Source organism: Prunus avium, chromosome 3 (genome assembly GCF_965620075.1).
Source record: "Prunus avium chromosome 3, drPruAviu1.hap1.1, whole genome shotgun sequence".
NCBI lineage: Eukaryota > Viridiplantae > Streptophyta > Magnoliopsida > Rosales > Rosaceae > Prunus > Prunus avium.
In genome coordinates, this window is record NC_142286.1 from 33,814,646 (window position 1) to 33,839,577 (window position 24,932).

At 36.9% G+C, this 24,932-nt stretch overlaps 1 protein-coding gene and 1 non-coding gene across 4 annotated transcripts in view; both read left to right on the forward strand.

Moving 5' to 3' along the window:
* LOC110764276 (chitin elicitor receptor kinase 1-like) overlaps nucleotides 1–24,932 on the forward strand; it is a 47,659-nt gene that overhangs the window by 15,028 nt on the left and 7,699 nt on the right. The gene's annotated exons all lie outside the window — the stretch shown is intronic.
* Nucleotides 19,295–19,401, forward strand: LOC148295990 (small nucleolar RNA R71). Its single transcript, XR_015834908.1, has one exon. It is a non-coding gene; the product is annotated as a small nucleolar RNA R71 (small nucleolar RNA).

Below are 24,932 nucleotides of genomic sequence, written 5' to 3' on the forward strand. Positions count from 1 at the left end.
GCAAACTGTGAATGCAATTGCATGTTGTGTGTGCAACTACCTAGTTTCTGTTGGCAAATTGAATGTTGTGAAATGCAATTACCTAGTGGTTCAACTTCACCATGACAAGCTATAAAAAGCTATAAAATGTCAAGAACTAACTCAAAATAGTGGGTGAATAACATGAAAAATCATGTGTAAAAATGAACCGAACATTGCACCTCTTCTCATCATCCTTCATTTCATTTGCTTAACTCACAATTTTAATAGTTCATGATTCCACATCTTCAAGCCACCATCATGTTTGTTGCTTCATCCACTCCATGCATGAATTGAATATGTCTTCCACTTGAACACTTGATCATGCACTTACATGCATTTCTCTTCTCTTTGGCAAGGTGGTGCATCTTGCAATCTTTTTAATAAATCTTGCCACCATTTGCCTACTAGCATCCAATAATCTTCTTCAACCTTAAGATAAAATAATGAAATCATCATCAATTATGTAATGGGTATGTAAGCAAGTGCAAAAGTGAAAAACAAACCTAATTAACTAAAATTGTAAGAAAATCAATTACTAACAAATATATTTAGGGATAATAAATGTGATAGTTTATGTGCTCATCAAATACCCCCAAACCTATAATTTGCTAGTCCTCGAGCAAACTAAAATTTAAAAACTAAGCATAAATGAAAACTAACTAAGCCACTTTCGTAGGGATCTCGATTGCATTTAGCATATGCAATAAGCCTTTAAACCTCTAGGTTGCCCTAGTGGACGAGTTGTAGTCTCGTGAGGGTTTTCAGGGATGATACCCACAAACATCTGAAATTTTAAGTAACTCTCCTGCCAAATCATCATCAAGAATGTTAAAGCTCAAAAACCAAAATTCTCAATTCATGAACAAATTTAAAAGAGCGAACACAAATCCAAAACTTTAAGTTCTCCCAGTCTAAAGTCAAAGTCATTTATCACCATTAATAAACTTTTCATTTGCTTTCTTTGGTGTAAAGTGAACTAACACAGTTGAGAAGACAAAAATTCAATCATAATCACACCATCCTTGCTATCTTAGATTTTTTTTATTTTTTATTTTTTTTTAATAATAAATATATACATGCAATTATGTGGACTGTGCAATGTTTAGCTCCCTTAAGCTTTCTAATTAACCCATGTAGCGAGTGTTAGGCCAATGACTCTCAAACACAAAGGCTTTAAGGCATTAGGTGTTGATACACCCCGATGAGCTTAATAACTCGAGTTTAAAAGGCTACAAAGCTAAACAAGTCACACATGCATTTTTTTTATTTATTATTATTTTTTTTTAAGAACTTCACGGATAAATACAATAAATCTCAAACTCTATCTTCTCAAGCGCATTAGTGTGAGTGTGAATTTTTCAAAGCTTAGCTCATAAATCATTCATTAAGTAGAAATAAATGAAAAAGACTAAAGACTGGATTAGTTATCGTATCGCTCAAGTGTTCTCAATTTTAAACTCATGCATGAATATCAAATCTCAATTTAATGCAAATATATTTCGATGACAACAAGCATAGAGGTTTTTTTTTTTTAATTTTTTAATTTTTTAATTTTTTTTTTTTTTTAAGGAGAAAATTTTAGAAACAAATTGTGATAACTAATTCCACTCCCCCCCATCTTGAATGAAACATTGTCCTCAATGTGTAAAACTTAGAGATAAGCAATGTTATAACAACAAATGAAGGGTATTAAAGTAAATAAAAAAAAGAATTAAAATACAAAATAAATAGAAAATACAATTACAAAACAAATAACAAACAAACAAAAGAAACAGGAACCCTTAATCACACAAGTATACAAGCAACTCATGATTGACCAGTTAAGGGCCTCAGAAAAGACAGCCAGGGGTTCCGGGAAGGTTGGAGGGGTCACAATGGTCCCGCTTAAAACCCAAACTTCTTAGACACCGAAAGTGTCGCCTAAAGAACTCCTAGACACTGTATTGACAGAGACGCTCACTGGAGTTACCAAAAGTCAACTCATATTATTTTAATTATTAAAAAAAAACAACTTAAAATAATAACAAAATAAGTAAAGAGAAAGGATTGGAATGCTCCCCCTTGAAGCGATTAGGTCGAGCATGATACCAAGTAAAGATAGTCTGAAAATTCAATCCTGATAAACAGGATTCTCCAAGTGAATCGTGTCATCCTGCAAAACAAAATTCTCCAAAAATGGTTTAAGACGTTGACCATTAACTTTAAAAACATTACCATTCTTTGGATCCTCAATCTCTACTGCTCCAAAAGGAAAAACTTTTGTGACCACAAATGGACCTGTCCATCTGGAACGCAGTTTACCAGGAAAAATATGCAATCTTGAATTATATAAGAGAACTTTCTGTGATGGTTCAAAGTTTTTCCTCAAAATATTTCTATCATGAAAAACCTTCATTTTCTCTTTGTAAATTCGAGAGTTTTCATAAGCATCATTCCTTAATTCTGCCAACTCATTCAACTGAAGCTTCCTATTCGAACTTGCATCATTTAAACCAAAATTAAACATTTTAATTGCCCAATATGCCTTATGTTCAAGTTCAACTGGTAAATGACAAGCCTTACCGTAGACAAGTCTGTACGGTGACATCCCTATGGAGGATTTGTATGCTGTACGGTATGCCCATAAAGCATCAGTTAATCTCAAAGACCAATCTTTACGGTTAGGACTCATAGTTTTTTCCAAAATTTGTTTTATCTCCCGATTAGCAAGTTCAACTTGACCGCTTGTTTGTGGGTGATATGGGGTAGCGACTTTATGAGTGACACCATACTTTTTCATTAAAGCCTCAAAAGGTTTATTGCAAAAGTGTTTCCCCCCATCACTTATTATAGCTCGAGGTGTTCCAAATCTTGAGAAAATGTTTTCTTTTAAAAACCGCAAAACAGTTTTATGATCATTATGTCGACAAGGAACAGCCTCAACCCATTTGGAAACATAATCAATACCAACCAAGATATAAAGATATCCAAAAGAAATAGGAAATGGACCCATTGTTGCATTCCTAAGAGGACACAAATTAATGTGCAAACAACCAATTAAAAATACCCGCAAGTGCACGAATCTATTGAAGTATAGATTATGTAAGTACGGGGTCGATCCCACGAAGAACTTGTCGGCTTCCTATAAGTTCTAATTTGAGTACGTAAAGAACACTTAATTGACACACCACAAATGCACAAATGCAAAATGGAAACTAAAAATGAGTAAAGAAGTGTAAAAGAAATGAAACAACACAAGAAAACTAAACAAAAACACAAACAGCATTTTCTATCACCCTTTTATCACCCATTTATCACCTATGAACAGTGCTAAAGCGACCGGTCGTCAGGTAAAAGCGACCGGTCGTTTTTGGGCAGATTCGAAACTCAAAATTTGACTTGAAAAGCGACCGGTCGTCAGGTAAAAGCGACCGGTCGTTTTTGGGCAGATTCGTTTTCTCTGTTTTTCAGTTTCGACCTCTGTCCAGTGTTTTGCCTATAACTTTCCAACCGTACGTCCAAAATTCACGTTCTTTATACGGTTGGATTCAGCACAGAAAATGGAAGAACACAACGCGGACCAAAAGTCCAAAACAATTACAGAAAGAAATAAAATTCAGTAACAAAGACACGTAACGTGTCAAACACGCAACTCACACACACATTGGGGGGGGGGGGGGGGTTTGATTTGTTTGAAGTAACCTATTTCTATTGCATGAAAGTAAATGGACTTTGAAATTAAATGAGAATGGCGGAGATGAATTATCAAGATGTGAAATCAAAATGTAACAAACACTAGGGTTTCGGAATCCACCCTAAACAATTCTACCCAAGTTCATGAATACTCAAGTAATGAACTCTAAACGTGTTGATGAAGATGTTCGCAATCAAGACCATGGGTCGTGGCTCAAGACGCATTGATTCTCTCTAATATACGTAAAGTGCATGGTTCGTGCTACAATACTTGTGCCCTCCTCATAACCGAACCTAGGTATGGTTCGTACTTCGATTCAATTACAAGGAGAACCCATTAAGTTCAAAGAGAATATGAACATCACAAGAATCCTAATAGCATGGTGTTTACATTAGGTATTCAAGAAACCAATTCACATGGATGATTCTTACTTCATCCATTTATTGCTTAGGATAACATGAGGATACACATAATCCCAACAATCTCAAGAGGCATGCTTTCAAAGATGGCCAACCAAGGAAAAACACACATCAAGGATAGATTAATTTGGTGAATTGGAATTCATCAACAATATTTAGAAATTCATACACTCAAGCATCAAAACAATAAGGTAATCATGTTTAGGGCTTCAACCTAAGCCCTAGCTATGGAGTTTAGTTGCTCATACTTATTCCAAATACAAACTCAAAATAAAATTAGAAAGAGTTTACAGATTTTCAGAAAATGATGAAAGCTTCAAGATCATCAATGGTGGAAGTCTTCTTCTCCACTTTTCTTGGCTGCACCTTGGCTTTCTCTTAGCTCCAACTCTCCCAAAATCTGCTCTCAATGTGTAGACTGATGGAATAGCCTCTCTCTCCCGTTGCAAAGCTCCCCCAAATCAGATTGCCCTTTGACTTCTTCTCCCTCTCTCCTCCTTTCCAGCTTTTACCTTTTAATATAAAACTACCACCTTTGATAAAGCCTTAGCCCATTGTCCCCTTGCCATCATGAAGCTTTGTCCTCACAAAGATGCCAATTGCTTCAGAAATTATCTCAAAGCTAAGGTAACTTCTTGTTACCAAGAGTTATGGTAACAAGAAAATCAAAATAACACAAAGGAGGTAAAAGCTGGCCAAGTTCGGATTTTCAGAGCTGTGGTAACATGCTGGATTGGTTGGATAGGCAATACTTGTCCAATGGAGCTCAAATTTGGATATGTTGTAGTTAACATCCATTGGAACAAGTCTTATGAAGATCATCACCTCATCCAAGGACCGGAACATGCTGATCCAAGGCCACGAAGTTGACCTACGAAAATGAACAAAAACAGAATTTATATCAAATAATGCACTTTTAGCTCATTTTCATACAAACCAAGGTAAAACCTATTAAAACACAAAAAAGAAGTAAAAAGCTATAAAATGTCAAGAACTAACTCAAAATAGTGGGTGAATAACATGAAAAATCATGTGTAAAAATGAACCGAACAAACTTCCCAAACTTATCTTTTGCTAGTCCTCGAGCAAAACAGAAATTAAAACAAGACTCGAAACAAAACTTTCCGAACACTTTCTAAGGAGAGAGCAACTCATGCAAACGACTCAAAAGTTTTCACAAGAAAAACTCAGTTTACACATTATTCACAAGGCGGCAAAATTCATAACACAACATGCTCAAGTGTAGTAGTGTGATGGCCAAATGGAACTCATTCTCCAATTTCAGTTTTCACACAACTTCAAAAATCATACCAAGCACAAATGTAACTTCAAATCTCACCAAAGTTGTCCTCTCACAAATGAATCACTCGTAAGAGGGTTACAATGCATCACTCAATAATAAATATGAGAATAGAGTTAAACCATACGGGACTTAACTCAAAACTAGCAAGATGAAAAACATGCATGAATATGATCTCAAGAAGGATGCTAAACACTTAAAAGCTGAAAAATGTGTGCAAATCAACCACATGACATTTAGGATCAATTTAGGTCTTTATTATAGGTTGTAATGGGGCTAAGGGTGTAAGGCGAGTAAGAAATGAAGGATATGGATACAACAAAGTCCAAGGAACTCACAATGTAAGAGCATATAATCGTTGACTAAAAGACTTTGAAACATCACGCTTGAGATTTTCACTCATTTTTTTTTTTTTGGTGATCAAATAGACCACAAAGCCTTATACCTCCACTAATTACGAATCACACTCCTTCCTTCCATTTGAACAACCATCAATTTATTTATTTTGAGGCCAACCAAGAGACATGGAATTTAAATTTGAATCCATTGCCAAATAACCACAACTTTTCTCTCTTCTTTCACCCTTTGAGTGAAGTACTCTTTTTTTTTATTTTTATTTTTTTAGATTAGGTGTAATAACCCTTCCCAAACTTAGCATGAAAAACACATCTAAATTAAAGCTCACGAGTTCCTTAGAAAGGTAAATTCTTGTTTTTCAGGCTAAGGCTAGAAGTAATAATTGGTTACTTGAAAGAAAAGGCATACATGTAGGCTCAAAGTGGTTACAATGGAAAATCATGCTTAAGCATGCATAAGGTTAGCTTGAAAGGCACAAACGGTCCAAAGAGGGCCTCAATATCATTTCTCAAATGTCATGTAATCAAATTGCACAAGAATGAGTGACTTTTAAGTGCTCAACCAAATCAATGAATAATGAGATCAAACAACAACTCGGATGACAAGAAAATAAGAATATGTGTATAACACTCATGAATTGAAGCAAAAGGCTCAAAGCTCACATTATATGGTTATACAAGTCTAATTCATGCTTGATACAATTCTTTGGATCATGCAAATCCCTCAACTGGAGAATTATGAAACAAATGGCAAGTGCATAGAGGGTTTCAAACATATCATGCTAGAACGATGCCATTTAGTGAATAACAAATTTTTTTTTTTAGCATTTTCAATCAAGTCATGTAAACATTCATCACAGTCTCATCGTATATGTCCGGAAAGTGACTTGAAAACAAAAAGACTCAAAACAGAAAAGAAAACAAAATAAAAGAAAGCAAGAGTTTAAGTGAAACGAAAAAGACTTGCTATCCCTTCCCAAACTTAGAAACAAACATTGTCCTCAATGTTAAAGAATTCAGGCACCAACAACGTTATAACAAGAATTAAAGGGAATAAAGCAAGTAAATACAAGAACAAACACGAAAAACAACTACAACACGGTCGCAAAAACAAAAACAAAAACGAATCCAAACAGAAACAAATAAAACAGTAAGCCCTAACAACAGTCTTACACATGCAGAAATCCAACCCAAAGAAACGCACAAACCAAATGAAAGCCCAACCCAAACGAAAGCCCAAAAGCGAAGAAAGTAAATAAAATAAAAAAAATAAAATAAAAATAAAAAACAGAGAAACCAAGTCAGAAGCACAAAGAGCGAGGACTCAGTAAAATAGAAAAAAGTGGGCCCTGAAGTCTCGGCACCTGTGAGTCACGGGAAACAAAGTGAGAGACGTGTCGACAAGCAGCGGTCTCTCTCTCGGTCCCAAGCCAGAATTATTGGCTTCATAGGAAGGTGTGACGACTTTCGTTTCTCAAAAGCGCTGAAAGGCGGAACTGTAATTAAAGGGGTTGGGGACCAGGTGAGGTGACCTAAGGGGATAGGCCGTAAGGGCCGCGCAAAACGCAGAAGCGCAGTGGCTAGGGTTACGTAAAAACTAACTCTATAAAAGAAGAAGAGAAAGAGTTGGGGAAGAACACACAAACTCAGAAACACACAAAAGAGAAAAGCAAGACAAAAGAAAGTAAGAGTTGAAATGGCGTCTTCCTACCCATTCTCGTTGGATCTCAACCTAGCTCCACCGACTCAGACTCGGGGCCAAGCAGTGGCACCAGTGTGGATGCCCTACTTTGCCTCTGCACGGGGGCACGTGACAGTGAATGACTCGATACTGCTGGACAACGATGTTGCCCTTGGAGTTGCTAGAAATCTAGTAACTCCCAAGGATATACGGGTGCTGGGATCAAGGGATGACAACCGGGTCGTGAGCGATGCTCTGGCACTAAGCGTGCAAAGCACCGCAACAGTCGCAAGTGTGGGTCATCGCCTACTTGCGAAGTCCCATGAAGTGGAGGTGCTAAGAGGTCAGTTGGCGGCGGAGCGAAGTATGGTGGAAGAGTGCCAGAGTATTATTAAAAGTTTAAAAAGGGAAAGGGCAAGGATAGTGGAGGTGAATCGACACCAGCTAGAGGCGTTGCGGGAAGAGAACCAAAATCTCTCAAAGATGGTAAGTGTTTACGCCCATGACATGAGAAAGCAGCTGGAGGACATAGACCGACCGGGAAAACGCAAGAAAACAGACCGCGAGAGTGGTTACGCTCAAGCTAAGAATGCAATCTTTGGGAGCTCGAGTGATGAGCCCCAAGAGGCTGTGCGTGAAGCCCCGGAAGTGGATAGCCAAAGGGCTAAACTCAAGGGTCCTATGGTCGAGACACCGAGCACTGGAAAAAAATGATTCTAGTGTATTATTGGTGTGCCTGTTTGTCTTTGCCTTTCGGTGAATTTTTTTATTTTATTATTTTTTTTTTTCAATTTCTCGTTTTCGGAAATAAAAGAAAAGAAAGTTGCAAAAGACAAAGAAGAAAAACAAAACGCACTTCCCAAACTTGAATAAAGGGAATGCGACAAACTAAAAAGAAACAAAGCACACTTCCCCAACGGAAATAAAACAAAGACGACAAACTAAAAAGAAATCAAAACACAATGCACCAGAAAACAGGGAGGGAAAGAAAGTAAAGTGAAAGCAGAAATGCTTCCCTGTTTAACTTGACTCATCCGCAAATTGCTCCGGAAATACAAAGTGGTGTCGGCTCCCCTATGAGAATAAGTCTATTTAAACCACTTCTCGGTTGAAAGAAGGAGCATCCTGCATTTCAACCTGCAAACTCAAGAAAAACCATCAAAAAGCCCAGACAGAAAAATCAATGGCATCCCCAGATATGCTTGTTGATGACCTTAACCTTGAGTTGTCGCTTGCACCACCAAATGCCCAGATACGGGCTCCTCCAAACCCTATCTTCCCAAACTCCTCATACCATCATGGCTCGGCCTCAAACTTCTCTGAGGTGGTGCCGCGAAGGGCAGTAATGCCGGAGGGCATGACTGTCAGCAGACTTACAGTTGCAGATCATCTGCATGTGGCGCAGAGGTCTGACCAGATGGCAGTGGACGAGTCCCACAATCTAACCGTGCTCAACGCGGTCTCGGCCACAAATTTGGGCATGCGCCTACTGGCGAGAACACGAGAGTGCGGGGCACTGAGTGAGGAGGTGGCGGCCCTGAAAGCTCTGGTGGCGGACCTGCAGAAGCGGCTCTACAGTGCCAACCAGCATGTAGAGATGCTGCAAAAAAGGAATGATGATCATGTAGAGCTGCTGCAGATTCTACAAGCAAGAACAGATAGAGGCAAATAGCAGAAGCCTCAGGTGGCGCAGAATGCAACAATGAACGTGTGATTAGGAATTTTATGTATGCATTTTCAAGTTTATAAATGTAATCACATGTTATGAAATGGAATAAGCATTTGAGCCAAAGTTCAGAGTGTGCAATCATGAAGCAATCTACTTCCCAAACTTACTAACAAAATATAAACACAAACAAATAAAAGAAAGAAAGAGTAAGAAAAACAAAGAGAAACAACAAGAAATTCGAAATTACCTTGGTTGGAAAAATGTAACCCTAACTCTAAAATAAAATAAAATAAAATAAAAATAAAATAAAAGAAAGTTTGAGTCTAGAGAAACTCCACTTTGAAGCGATTAGGACGACAACAAACTTCTTTTATTCACCTTGGGTTGCCTCCCAAGAAGCGCTAAGTTTAAAGTCTTTTGCCGGACTTCCAACATACCATGGTCACTTAGGGGGTTTTGGCTCAATCGCCTCCTTGTGCCGAACATGAAGTTTCTTCAAATCTCTTTGCCATCTAATCAACCCATTTCGTATTCTTTTCTTTTTATGCGCATGAGTAGATTTCAAAAGCAATTTTAAGCGCTCTTCAATATGTTGATTAGATGGATGAGGCACATATTTAGGATTGGGTGGCCTTCTCATTTGAGTAGAAGGAATGACATTGAACATATGGTTGGTACTTGGAACATGGATGTTCAGCTTGTCTTCCTCTAGTACTTCAAAAACAGAATAAGGCATTAGATTAATTGAAGCACCTAAATCAATTAAAGATTTCTCAAACAATTTATCATCAATTACACATGGAATTGTGAAACTTCCTGGATCTTCCAACTTGGGAGGAAGCTTCCTTTGTAAAACAGCAGAAACCTCTTCCGTTAGTGCAACCGTTTCATCATTTTTGAAGTTCCTCTTGTTGGTACAAAGATCCTCCAATAGAGGAATATTGACTTGCACTTTCCTACAAGTTTCCAATATGTCCTTGGTATGTTGAATTTTTTTGGAACTCATAAGCCTGTGAGGAAAAGGAGCACGTAAGATTTCTTCATCAGTAGGTTCACGACTTACCTTCTCCTTTCTTGCCCTTCTTGCAAGTTCATGCTTTGGGATCCATTCGGATGAAGAAGCTGCTTGTTTATCTTTCTCTTTGTTGCTTTCATCCTTTTCTTTAGGCTCAGTCACTTGTTCAACCTGCATGTCATCAACATTGTGAATCAAATTTTTAGAACCATCAATTTCACCAATTACCTTACCAGTTCTCAAGGTAACTGCTTGAACATGCTCACGCCCAGTTGGATTAATCTCTGGTTGGCTAGGCATCATACCAGGTTCCCTTTGACTCAAAGCTTGAGCAATTTGTCCCACTTGATTTTCTAGATTGGCAATGGCCTTATCCGTTTTCTGCATGTGGGTGTCATTCCTCTGCATGTAGCTTTTTGTCTCAGTGATGAAACTATCTGTGTTTCTAGCCATGGAAGCAACAAGTTCTTCCAAAGATTTTCCTGTAGATTGTGGTTGAGGTGGTGGTTGTGGTGGATTGTAGTAGTGCATTTGACCATGAGGTGGGCGAGTATGTTGTTGACCATGAGGTGGGTGAGTTGGCCCTTGTTGAAAATTTGGATTGTCGGTCCACCAGAAGTTTGAATGATTTCTCCACTCCGGATTGTATGTTTGTTGGAAATATTCATTCATAGTCAACTCATTCTGAAATGAGCCAAATGCATTTGCTTCCTCCATCCCAAATTTATTGGAGTATTCTTGCATAGTAAGTTCCACAATTTCAGTTGCGGCTGCCATTGGAGATGGTGGAGATGACTCCTCGGATGTTCCTATAAGAAAAAGAAACAAAAACAAATCAAGATAAAATGAAACAACAATCAATAAACAAAAATAAAACTAAGTACTCTAAACATACTCAAACAAAACAGATAAGCAACCGTGCCAGTTCCCCGGCAACGGCGCCAAAAATTGTTGCATTCCTAAGAGGACACAAATTAATGTGCAAACAACCAATTAAAAATACCCGCAAGTGCACGAATCTATTGAAGTATAGATTATGTAAGTACGGGGTCGATCCCACGAAGAACTTGTCGGCTTCCTATAAGTTCTAATTTGAGTACGTAAAGAACACTTAATTGACACACCACAAATGCACAAATGCAAAATGGAAACTAAAAATGAGTAAAGAAGTGTAAAAGAAATGAAACAACACAAGAAAACTAAACAAAAACACAAACAGCATTTTCTATCACCCTTTTATCACCCATTTATCACCTATGAACAGTGCTAAAGCGACCGGTCGTCAGGTAAAAGCGACCGGTCGTTTTTGGGCAGATTCGAAACTCAAAATTTGACTTGAAAAGCGACCGGTCGTCAGGTAAAAGCGACCGGTCGTTTTTGGGCAGATTCGTTTTCTCTGTTTTTCAGTTTCGACCTCTGTCCAGTGTTTTGCCTATAACTTTCCAACCGTACGTCCAAAATTCACGTTCTTTATACGGTTGGATTCAGCACAGAAAATGGAAGAACACAACGCGGACCAAAAGTCCAAAACAATTACAGAAAGAAATAAAATTCAGTAACAAAGACACGTAACGTGTCAAACACGCAACTCACACACACATTGGGGGGGGGGGGGGGTTTGATTTGTTTGAAGTAACCTATTTCTATTGCATGAAAGTAAATGGACTTTGAAATTAAATGAGAATGGCGGAGATGAATTATCAAGATGTGAAATCAAAATGTAACAAACACTAGGGTTTCGGAATCCACCCTAAACAATTCTACCCAAGTTCATGAATACTCAAGTAATGAACTCTAAACGTGTTGATGAAGATGTTCGCAATCAAGACCATGGGTCGTGGCTCAAGACGCATTGATTCTCTCTAATATACGTAAAGTGCATGGTTCGTGCTACAATACTTGTGCCCTCCTCATAACCGAACCTAGGTATGGTTCGTACTTCGATTCAATTACAAGGAGAACCCATTAAGTTCAAAGAGAATATGAACATCACAAGAATCCTAATAGCATGGTGTTTACATTAGGTATTCAAGAAACCAATTCACATGGATGATTCTTACTTCATCCATTTATTGCTTAGGATAACATGAGGATACACATAATCCCAACAATCTCAAGAGGCATGCTTTCAAAGATGGCCAACCAAGGAAAAACACACATCAAGGATAGATTAATTTGGTGAATTGGAATTCATCAACAATATTTAGAAATTCATACACTCAAGCATCAAAACAATAAGGTAATCATGTTTAGGGCTTCAACCTAAGCCCTAGCTATGGAGTTTAGTTGCTCATACTTATTCCAAATACAAACTCAAAATAAAATTAGAAAGAGTTTACAGATTTTCAGAAAATGATGAAAGCTTCAAGATCATCAATGGTGGAAGTCTTCTTCTCCACTTTTCTTGGCTGCACCTTGGCTTTCTCTTAGCTCCAACTCTCCCAAAATCTGCTCTCAATGTGTAGACTGATGGAATAGCCTCTCTCTCCCGTTGCAAAGCTCCCCCAAATCAGATTGCCCTTTGACTTCTTCTCCCTCTCTCCTCCTTTCCAGCTTTTACCTTTTAATATAAAACTACCACCTTTGATAAAGCCTTAGCCCATTGTCCCCTTGCCATCATGAAGCTTTGTCCTCACAAAGATGCCAATTGCTTCAGAAATTATCTCAAAGCTAAGGTAACTTCTTGTTACCAAGAGTTATGGTAACAAGAAAATCAAAATAACACAAAGGAGGTAAAAGCTGGCCAAGTTCGGATTTTCAGAGCTGTGGTAACATGCTGGATTGGTTGGATAGGCAATACTTGTCCAATGGAGCTCAAATTTGGATATGTTGTAGTTAACATCCATTGGAACAAGTCTTATGAAGATCATCACCTCATCCAAGGACCGGAACATGCTGATCCAAGGCCACGAAGTTGACCTACGAAAATGAACAAAAACAGAATTTATATCAAATAATGCACTTTTAGCTCATTTTCATACAAACCAAGGTAAAACCTATTAAAACACAAAAAAGAAGTAAAAAGCTATAAAATGTCAAGAACTAACTCAAAATAGTGGGTGAATAACATGAAAAATCATGTGTAAAAATGAACCGAACACCCATAAAATCAATGCCCCAACAATCAAATATTTCAATTACCAAAATTGGGTTCAAAGGCATCATATTTCTACGGGTAATTGCCCCTAACTTTTGACAACGGTCACAAGTTCGACAAAAAGAATTAGTGTCTTTAAAAAGCGTAGGCCAATAAAATCCACACTGCAAAATCTTTGCAGCGGTTTTCTTTACAGAAAAATGACCACCACATGCTTCATTATGACAAAAAGAAATTACTGCATGGATTTCATTATCAGGTACACACCTCCTAATGATTTGATCAGGGCAGTATTTAAACAGATAGGGGTCATCCCAAAAGAAATTTTTAACCTCTGTAAGAAATTTCCTCTTGTCTTGAGCAGTCCAATCAGATGGAATTTTACCTGTAGCAAGAAAATTAACAATGTTAGCAAACCAAGGTAATTCCGAAATAGTAAATAATTGCTCATCTGGAAAAGAATCATTAATTGGCAATGTTTCAATGGAATCCTCAAAATTCAATCTAGACAAATGATCAGCCACTACATTTTCTACTCCCTTTTTGTCTTTGATTGTGATGTCAAATTCTTGAAGTAGTAGGATCCACCTAATCAGTCGAGCTTTAGCATCTTTCTTTTCAAAAAGGTATTTTAAAGCTGCATGGTCAGTGAAAATAACAATAGGTGATCCAACTATATAAGAACGAAACTTATCCAAAGCAAATACCACAGCAAGGAGTTCTTTTTCAGTTGTAGAATAATTCATCTGAGCACTGTTCAAGGTTCTGCTTGCATAATGGATGACATGTGGCTTCTTATCCTTTCTTTGCCCTAAAACAGCTCCAACCGCAAAATCACTAGCATCACACATAATTTCAAAAGGTAAAGTCCAGTTAGGTGGTTGCATAATTGGAGCAGATGTGAGCATTTCAATTAATTTATCAAAAGCCTTTTGACATGAATCAGACCACTCAAATTAACTGTCTTTTAATAGGAGATTACACAAGGGTCTAGATATTGCACTAAAATTCTGAATAAATCTCCTGTAAAAACCAGCATGACCTAAAAATGATCTGACATCTTTAACAGTTTTTGGAACTGGCAATTTTGAAATTAATTCGATTTTAGCTTTATCCACTTCAATTCCTTTATTAGAAACAATATGACAAGAACAATTCCAGAAGAAACCATAAAATGACATTTCTCCCAATTTAAAACAAAGTTTTTCTCCTGGCATCGAACCAATACTTTTTCCAAATTACTCAAGCAATTATCAAAAGAATCACCGAAAATAGATATATCATCCATGAAAACTTCAAGAAATTGCTCAACCATATCACTGAAAATACTGATCATGCATCTTTGAAAAGTAGCAGGAGCATTACATAATCCGAAAGGCATTCTACGAAAAGCAAAAGTACCAAAACGACATGTAAAAGTAGTTTTTTCTTGATCTTCAATGGCAATTTCAATTTGATAATAGCCTGAGTATCCATCTAGGAAACAATAAAATTCATGACCGGCTACCCTTTCTAAGATTTGATCAATAAAAGGTAAAGGGAAATGGTCTTTTCTAGTTGCAGAATTTAGCTTTCTATAATCAATGCACATGCGCCAACTTGAAACAACTCTAGTAGGTATCAATTCATTCTTATCATTTTTAACCACAGTTATGCCAGATTTCTTAGGTACAACTTGAGTAGGACTTACACATTTACTATCAGAGATGGAATAAATAATACCTGCATCTATTAATTTCAACACCTCAGTTTTAACAACATCTTTCATGATTGGGTTTAACCTACGCTGTGCCTCCCTGGAAGACTTGGCTTCATCCTCTAAAAATATTTTATGAGTACAAACAAGAGGACTAATTCCCTTAATGTCAGCAAGAGTCCAACCAATGGCAGATCTATGAGAATTCAACACATTAAGTAACTTACCTTCTTGCAAAGAGTCAAGTTCAGAAGATATTACCACTGGAAAAGTGTTGTTGGCCCCCAAGAATGCATGTTTAAGTCCCATGGGTAAAGGCTTCAATTCTAGATTAGGAACTTCCACATTTGATGGCAATGTCTTTTCCTTCCGAGGTGGAAGCTTCTCAAACCTTGGCGTCCATTTATCAACCTGCAAGGAATTAAATAATGAATTAAGATAAGCAATTTCCGGATCCTCAAGTAATTCAGATTCTTTAGAATTCAATAAAAGATCCTCTAAAGGTTCAGAAATACTGGTCTTCTCAAATTGATCTTGCACAAGAGCTTCAATCAAGTTCACCACTGCACAATCATCATCTTCATAAGGTCGCCTGAAAACATTAAAAATGTTAATTTCCAATGTCATGTTTGTTCGGTTCATTTTTACACATGATTTTTCATGTTATTCACCCATTATTTTGAGTTAGTTCTTGACATTTTATAGCTTTTTACTTCCTTTTTGTGTTTTCTTAGATTTTACCTTGGTTGGAATGAAAATGAGCTAAAAGTGCATTAATAGTTATAAACTTTGTTTTTGTTCATTTTCGTAGGTCAACTTCTTGGCTTGGGATCAACATGCTCTGGTGCTCGGATGAGGTCATGATCTTCATGAAACTTGTTCCAATGGATGTTAACTACAACATATCCAAATTTGAGCTCCATTGGACAAGTATTGCCTATCCAACCAATCCAGCATGTTACCACAGCTCTGGAAATCCGAAGTAGTCCAGCTTTTACCTCCAATGTGTCACTTGATTCTTCTTGTTACCATAACACTTGGTAACAAGAATTTACCTTAGTGAAAGAGATATTTTCTGAGGCAAAGAGCATATTTTCAAGGACAAAGCTTCATCATGGCAAGGGGACAATGGGTGAAGGCTTTGGAGGAAAGAATGACTTTTATATTCAAAGTGTGAGCTGTAAATTGATGGGCAAGGGAAAGGTGAGTGCAATCTGAAGTATGAGAGGCTTTTGAACGTGGGTAACTTGGGCATTCTATTATTCCATAATTTTGCAGAGATTTTGGAGCTGGAGATGAAGCTTGGAGCTAGGGAGCTCAAGGAGGAAGACAAGGGCAACAAAGCAAAAAGTGGAAGAGATTTCCACCATTGAAGACCTTGAGCTCCCATGTTCACAAAATCTGTAACTTCTTTCTAGTTTTGTTTTGAGTTTGTATTTGGAATAAGTATGAGCAACTAAACTCCATAGCTAGGGCTTAGGTTGAAGCCCTAAACATGATTACCTTATTGTTTTGATGCTTGAGTGTATGAATTTCTAGATATTGTTGATGAATTCCAATTCACCAAATTAATCTATCCTTGATGTATGTTCTTCTTTGATTGATCACCTTTGAAAGCATGCTTCTTGAGATTGTTGGGATTATGTGTATCTTCATGTTGTCCTAAGCAATAAATGGATGAAGTAAGAATCATCCATGTGAATTGGTTTCTTGAATACCTAATGTAAACACCATGCTATTAGGGTTCTTGTGATGTTCATATTCTCTTTGAACTTAATGGGTTTTTCTTGTAATTGAATCAAAGTACTAAGCACACCTAGATTCGATTATAGGGAAGGCACAAGTATTGTAGCACTCGTACTGCACTTTACGTACATTAGAGAGAATCAATGCGTCTTGAGCCACTCGTACTGGTCTTGATTGCGAACATCTTCAACAACACGTTTAGAGTTCATCACTTGAGTATCCATGAACATTGGTAGAATTGTTTAGAGTGGATTCCGAAACCCTAGTGTTTGTTACATTTTAATTTCACATTGTGATAATTCATCTCTGCCATTCTCATTTAATTTCAAGGTCCATTTACTTTCATGCAATAGAAATAGGTCACTTCAAACAAATCAACCCCCCCCCCCCCAAATGTGTGTGTGAGTTGTGTGTTTGATACGTTGTGTGTCTTGTTTACTGAATTCTGTTTATTTTCGTAACTGTTTTGGACTTTTGGTCCGCTCTGTGTTCTTCCATTTTCTGTGCTGAATCCAACCGTATAAAGAACTTGAAATTTGGGTAAACGGTTGGAAAGTTATAGGCAAAACACTGGACAGAGGTCGAAACTGGAAAAACAGAGAAACGAATCTGCCCAAACACGACCGGTCGTTACTGTTCAGGAGACCGGTCGCACATGAATCTGTCCAAAAACGACCGGTCGTCACTGTTCACGACCGGTCGTCACTGTTCATTTTCACTGTTCACGGCACTGTTCACAGGTGATAAATAGGTGATAAAAGGGTGATAGAAAGTGCTGTTTCTGTTTTTCTTTGGTTTTTTGTGTTGTTTCATTTCTTTTACATTTCTTTACTCTTTTTTTTAGTTTCCAATTTGCATTTGTGGATTTGTGGTGTGTTAAATAAGTGTTCTTTACGTACTCAAATTAGAACTTATAGGAAGCCGACAAGTTCTTCGTGGGATCGACCCCGTACTTACATAATCTATACTTCATTAGATTCGTGCACTTGCGGGTATTTTTAATTGGTTGTTTGCACATTAATTTGTGTCCTTTTAGGAATGCAACAATGTTACCAAAACTGAGTTTCATTACCCCACTTCTGCAACTAATGTGTGCGTCACATGTAGCAAGGAAGGGACGCCCTAAAATGACAGGAATTTCATTTTCAGAATGCAAAACAGGTTGTGTATCTAAAACAACAAAGTCAACAGGGTAGTAAAATTTGTCCACTTGGACCAACACATCCTCAATTACCCCTCTCGGCACTCGTACAGAACGATCAGCAAGTTGCAACTTCATTGTTGTGGGCTTCAATTCACCAAGACCTAACTGCAAATATACTAAATATGGCAATAAATTTACACTAGCCCCCAAATCAAGCAAAGCACAATTGATGTAATTTTTTCCAATTACACATGAAAGAGTAGGACTTCCTGGATCTTTGTATTTAGGAGGGACCTTATGTTGCAATAATGCACTCACATGTTCAGTCAAAAATGCAGTTTTCTTCACCTGATGCTTTCTTTTAAATGTGCACAGATCTTTTAAAAATTTAGCATATGAAGGGATCTGTTTAATAGCATCTAACAAAGGAATATTAACTTTGACTTCTTTAAAGACATCCAAAATTTCAGAATTTTGATTCAATTTCTTTGGAGGATTTAAAGCTTGAGGAAAAGGAGCAGGAAAATGATATTCATTTGATTCATTCAAGTTGGACATGTTAAGTTTATCATTATTCTTAGATTTTTCAACTTCCTTCGGTGAAGGTGTGTTATCAATTATTTTACCACTTCTAAGAGCAATGACAGACTTAGCATGTTCAATTGAGGTTTCACACGAATTAACATTCTTTGGATTTGGTTGAGTTTGAGAAGGAAATTTTCCTTTTTCATTTATTGCAAAAGAATTTGTCAATTTGTCAATTTGGCTTTTAATTTCTTTATTTTCTTCAACCATTTGACCAAACAAGGTATCATACCTTTGATTTTGCTTCTGTTGTTCCTGCATAAATGCTTGAAGAGTATCGCTCAAAGAAGGTCTAGCATTAAATGTATTAGTTGCAGGAAACTGATGATTGAAAGAATTTCTATCACTTACCTGAGGTTGTGAATCATTGCTCCAACGAAAGTTTGGATGATTCCTTGTTGCTGGATTGTAAGTGTTGGAAAAAGGAGAATACTGTTGTTTGAAGTTTCCAACAGTAGCACAACGCTCCTCATAAGCTCCTTTCATTTCCTGAAAAATTGGGCAGTTTTTAACAGTATGACCAATCTCATAACAAGAATCACATACTTGATTAACATCAGCTTGAAAAACAGGTTGAGGCAAATTTGATTTTTCCGTTTTCAAAGCAGCTATCTCTTTAGTCAAAACCTCAAATTTTAATTTCCAATCATCTTCTTCTTTTAATTGGTAAATTCCTTTATTAGTAGAAGATGTGACAATTCTTGAACGATCAGTGGTTTCAACTAGACTGGGGACAGTCCATTGATGAGCTTTTTCAGCAATTTCATCCAAAAATTCTAGGGCATCATCAGGGTCTTTTTGCATAAAATTTCCATTACACATAGACTCAACAAATTGGCGATCACGAGGGAGAAGTCCCTCATAGATATAACTAGCAAGACGCCAGTTTTCAAAGCCATGGTGTGGGCACAAATTCAAAAGCTCTTTAAATTTTTCCCAAGTTTGGTACAAAGTTTCATTTTCTTTTTGAGAGAAATTTGAGATTCTTTTCTTAAGAGCAATTGTCTTGTGATTTGGAAAATATTTGTTAAAAAATGCTTGAGTCATTTCCCCCCAAGAACCTATGGATCTAGCCCTTAATGAATACAACCAACTTTTAGCCTTTTCTTTTAAGGAAAAAGGAAAAAATTTCAACCTTATGAAATTAATCCTATCAAGTTGAACATTGTAAAAAGTGCCAATAGCCTCTTCAAATTCCCTAACATGCACATAAGGATTTTCACTTTCCATGCCATGAAAAATGGGAAGCAGTTGAATCATTCCAGGTTTGAAATCATAATTTGGCATGTTAGGTGGAAACATGATGCATGAAGGATTTGGTGCACGAATAGGATGCAAAAATGTCTCTAAAGTTCTAGGTGCAACTACTTCTCTTATTTCATCATTCACAATCTGAGCATTAACCATTTGTTCATTATTCGCAATTTCTTGTTCATTATTCGCAATTTCTTGTTCATCATTCACAATTGCTGCCATGCTTTCAGATTTGTTGGATATTTCAGTTGAAGAAGTTGAAGCAGAATGTTCTAAATTAACAGTTTCAGACTTTTTGACAAACCTTCCTAGATGATCTCTAGGTCGCATAAAGTAAATAAATAAATATAAAAAAAACAAAAACAAAAATAAAATAAAACAAAAAATTAAAAAAAAAAAAAATTTATTAACAATAAGATGAAAGTTGGAAAGAGTGTACCATATGTGAAGAATTTCACATAACCAGCAAACCTCTGACCAAGGGGATCTCTGTACTCTTTGACCAGCCGCTCCCCGGCAACGGCGCCAATTTGTTCGCACCACTTTGCAAAACCCAAGGGAGGTGTCGTATAGTAGTGTAGCTCGGAAGTCCGAGTGTCGTATCCACAGAGAGCAGTGTAAAGAAAATAACAGAGATGAAAAAGAACAAGTGTGATTGAGAGGTTGATTTATGCAAGATTTGATTTAAAGAAAATTTAATTGATTAAAACACTAAGGCATTGGGTTTCCACTTTTAACATAAGCATGCAACTCTTAATAATTTGATCCACAAAATATTTTCCTTTGTAGTTGTTCAAAATAATTAAAGCTCTTTTTAATTTCCTTTAGAAGTATTCTAAGCATAACTTGTACCATTGGCAACAAACTATCAAAAAAATAAACTTCATCGAAATTCTATTAATCTTTAGTAATTCTCTTCTCTTTTAAAAGCATGAAAGTTTTTACTACACAATGGGAAAAACATGATTGAACCCATGAAATAGATTATCAAACATTCATCAATTAATTAAAAAGAAAACTACAAATTCCATTTGAACAAAAACTACAAATTCACATTAAAGCTTAAGTTTGGATCAAACTAATAACAATTACACACTCATATTAAAAGCTTTCCCCCTAGCCTTAGCTAGGGAGTTAGTTCCCCATAAAATAAAACTAAAAACAAAAATTAAAACTTAGAAAGATGGAGGGAAGAGAGAAAGCTCAAGAGTTGTGGAGCTTGGTGTGATTTTACAATGCCATAGCTCCTCCTATTTATAGGAAAATGGGAGCAATTCTAAATTCATTAAATCCCTCCATTCATGAATTCAATATGTATTCCACTTGCATCAAACCAATTGCCAATTTGCTTCCATTACTTATTCCATAGTGTTGATGACTCCATTCTCCAAATTCTTCATCTTTCAATGCACAACCGTAACCCATCTCTTCATTGTTTCTTCTTTTCTTCAATTGTTGCTCCACTTCTACTTGCTTTTGTTATTCAATCTTTTCTTTTGGTTAAGTGTTGCACCTCTTCTCATCATCCTTCATTTCATTTGCTTAACTCACAATTTTAATAATTCATGATTCCACATCTTCAAGCCACCATCATGTTTGTTGCTTCATCCACTCCATGCATGAATTGAATATGTCTTCCACTTGAACACTTGATCATGCACTTACATGCATTTCTCTTCTCTTTGGCAAGGTGGTGCATCTTGCAATCTTTTTAATAAATCTTGCCACCATTTGCCTACTAGCATCCAATAATCTTCTTCAACCTTAAGATAAAATAATGAAATCATCATCAATTATGTAATGGGTATGTAAGCAAGTGCAAAAGTGAAAAACAAACCTAATTAACTAAAATTGTAAGAAAATCAATTACTAACAAATATATTTAGGGATAATAAATGTGATAGTTTATGTGCTCATCAGCCACTGGAGCAAAGGTTTCCAAATAATCCACTTCATAGGTTTGAGTATAACCATTTGCTACCAATCTAGCCTTGTAACGGTCAATAGAACCATCAGCCTTATGCTTCAAAGTAAACACCCATCTGTATCCAACAGCTTTCTTCCCTCGTGGCAAAGGAACTAAATCCCATGTTTTATTCTTGTTCAAAGCATCCATCCATTTGGAGTTAGATAAAGCATCATGCAACTTAGTTGGCACACATACACTAAATAATTGACACAAATATGATGCATATGACTTAGACAAACGATGAGTTGACACTTAATGGCTAATGAGATATTTAGACTTGGCATGTATATCAGGAGAATATTGTACTTTAGGTTTCCCACGAGTGGTTTGTGGGGGTAACTGATAAGTTGACATAGATAGATCATTAGAAATTACCTCACTTAATTCACTGTCACGAGTAGATTAGGGCACCGGCAGGGCAAATGGGGGTATTGCGTCGAACTCATCCATACAAGAATTACTATCACTATTTTCATATACAGGCAACTGGTCGCTTGCTTCAGTGCAACCGGTCGTTTCAACACTAAGAGCACCTGTTTCATCTCCAGATATGGCCGACCGGTCAAGTTCCAAAGGGCAACTAGTCGTTTCTTCACAAAGACCACATGTTTCATCTTCAAATATGGCCGACCGGTCACTTGCTTCAACGCGACTAGTTGTTTCCTTCCTAAGAGCAGTATCTTCAAACACATTATTCTCCTTTCAAGTCCAAGATTCTCCAATTCACTCCCCATCTCTCCCTGAATTGGAGAGGAGGGAGAGACATAATAGGGCACTTCTTCATGGAAAGTCACGTCCAAAGTAACATGCACTTTCTGGGTAGATGGATGATAGCACTTATAACCATTATGAATAGAAGAGTAACCAATAAAGACACATCAGAGAGCACAAGGATCAAGTTTACTCTGTTGATAAGAGTATACATGAATATAGGCAACATACCCAAAAGCTTTAGGAGGCAACTTGGAGACGGAGACAGGGGGAACATGGTCACTAAACACATCGTGTGAAGTCTTGAAATCAAGAATTTGGTTAGGAGTACAATTAATCAAATAGATAGCAAACATAACAGCATGCCCCCAAAGATGATGGGGAACAGACATATCCAATATGAGTGAGCGGGCAACTTCAAGCAATTTTCGATTCTTTCTTTCAGACACACCATTTAAGGGGTTGTCGTTTGGTTTATAATACATTGAGCATGGAGAAAGACGCCAAAGTATTATTCACATATTCGTCTCCGTTATTAGTTTGGAATACTTTGACCTAAGCATGAAACTGAGTAAACACCATAGTACAGAACTCTGGAAGGATGGAAGCAACATCATGTTTATTTTTCACCAAGAAAACCCAAGTGAGTTTGATACAATCATCAATAAATGTGATGAATCAACGAAATCCGTTCAAAGTAACGCGAGCCAGACCCCACACATCAGAATGCACTAAATCAAAAGGCTTCGCAACTTTACTGTCACTCAAAGGAAACACAATGCGATGACTCTGTAGGAATTTCCAAAACATTTTTCCAAAGTTCATTTGAATATTAAACATGCATTTAATCAAATTAATCGCAGCGGAAGTCTAAGGTGGTTGTTTAAATCCAAAAACAAAACTTCTTCCAAGTATCTTAAGCCATGAACATTGATATGTTTTTCATAAATGAAAATTCAAGAGAAAGGATAAGATCTAATTACCCTTGAAGCAATTATATGAACCAATTTGTGTTTGGTCTTCTCTTGATGATTTCCTCTTTGTTGATCTCCTCTTTGATCTTTGCTCCTTAATCTTTCTCCTCCATGTGAGCCACAAAAGTATATGGCCTCTAAGTCTCCACACCAATGGAACCTTGAGATGAGAAGAAGTATCTTGAGAATACTTGGATGCTAGTGCAAGATTCTCAAGATTGGTTTCAATCTAAACCACTTTGAAAAATGAAAGTATTTCACTCTTGAAAACTCTCCTTTTTCTCTCTTTGATCTCCCAAACCTATTTAGTTGATGTTGGATTGTGTTTTTGTGTTAATGAGCTTATGGAAACAATTCCCATACACATTCACTTAACCATTTTCGGCCGAATCCCATTGGGCTTCCAAAATTGGGCCTTATGACACTTAAACCATAATATTTAGGTGTCTTAAGCCCTTGGGCTTGATACCCAACCATTTGGGCTTCCCTCTAACTATTATCGAGGCCCAAATACGTTTTTACACGTAATAAATCATCCACATCAAATCAATCAAATTGATTTCCTCATTCTCATTTGTATTACTCAAAGTTAACCATTTAAGGTGTGCGATCCATTAGGTTCTAATTAGCAAGGCAGTGGGAAAATATTAGAACTCTTTCTAACCAACTGGAATTAAAACCATCTTTTTAATTCTTCCTTTATTTGGATCGATCACAATCAATCCTAGGACTTCCACAAGCCAAGAGTGACATCTAGCAATATATCAAGGCTACCCAAGTTAACCAGAATAGATGAAGAACCTATTCAGTTGGAATTGCAATGCAATACGGTCCTTCTCTTATACAATGTTTCAAATCATATTATTAGGGTACATATTGATTATGTCAAACCCCTAATATGATTTATAACCTCATGTGATTCAAAAGAACGTGATTAAGAACAACTTTCTAAATCAAGCTCAAAATACTTTGGCCAAAGATTTACTGAATCACATCTTGAAACATTCTCCTTCTTTATCGAAAGTAGAGATTCCTAATTGTACATTCACATGCCCCTATGATGAATTAAGAGATCCCAACAACACTTAAGACAAATCTTTTACGGCTTGCCTTTAAGAGCTATCAAAGATCAATAACGCATCACAGGACAACCATGATGCCTCAGGTCTAAGGACTAATTTGCATTATTGCAACTATGAGTTCTCATTTGACATGTAGATAAATACTCCATATGAGAACTACGGTTGATCGCGTTCAGTGTACTCATTCACTAATGAGCACCCACATACTTGTATTAGTGTCAACTACACAAATGGTTTGAGACTAACCATCCTCCCAATTGAGCATACATAATATGTGCTAATCTTGACGGTTTATCAATGCCCATTTGATAACCTATGATTAGGAACATTTTGGGATGCTACAGTTAGAGATTAAAGGTCTCCCAAATCTAATCTTCTTTAGATTACTTTATCTCTTATTTAGCATACCCGGGACATTTGTTTCTTTACACGATGTAAAAGATAACAAATAAGTTTGCCCTTTATATATCATATACGAAATGTATTCTAAGGAGATTACATCAAATGTATTGGCTCTTAGGGCACATTTCTAACAGACTC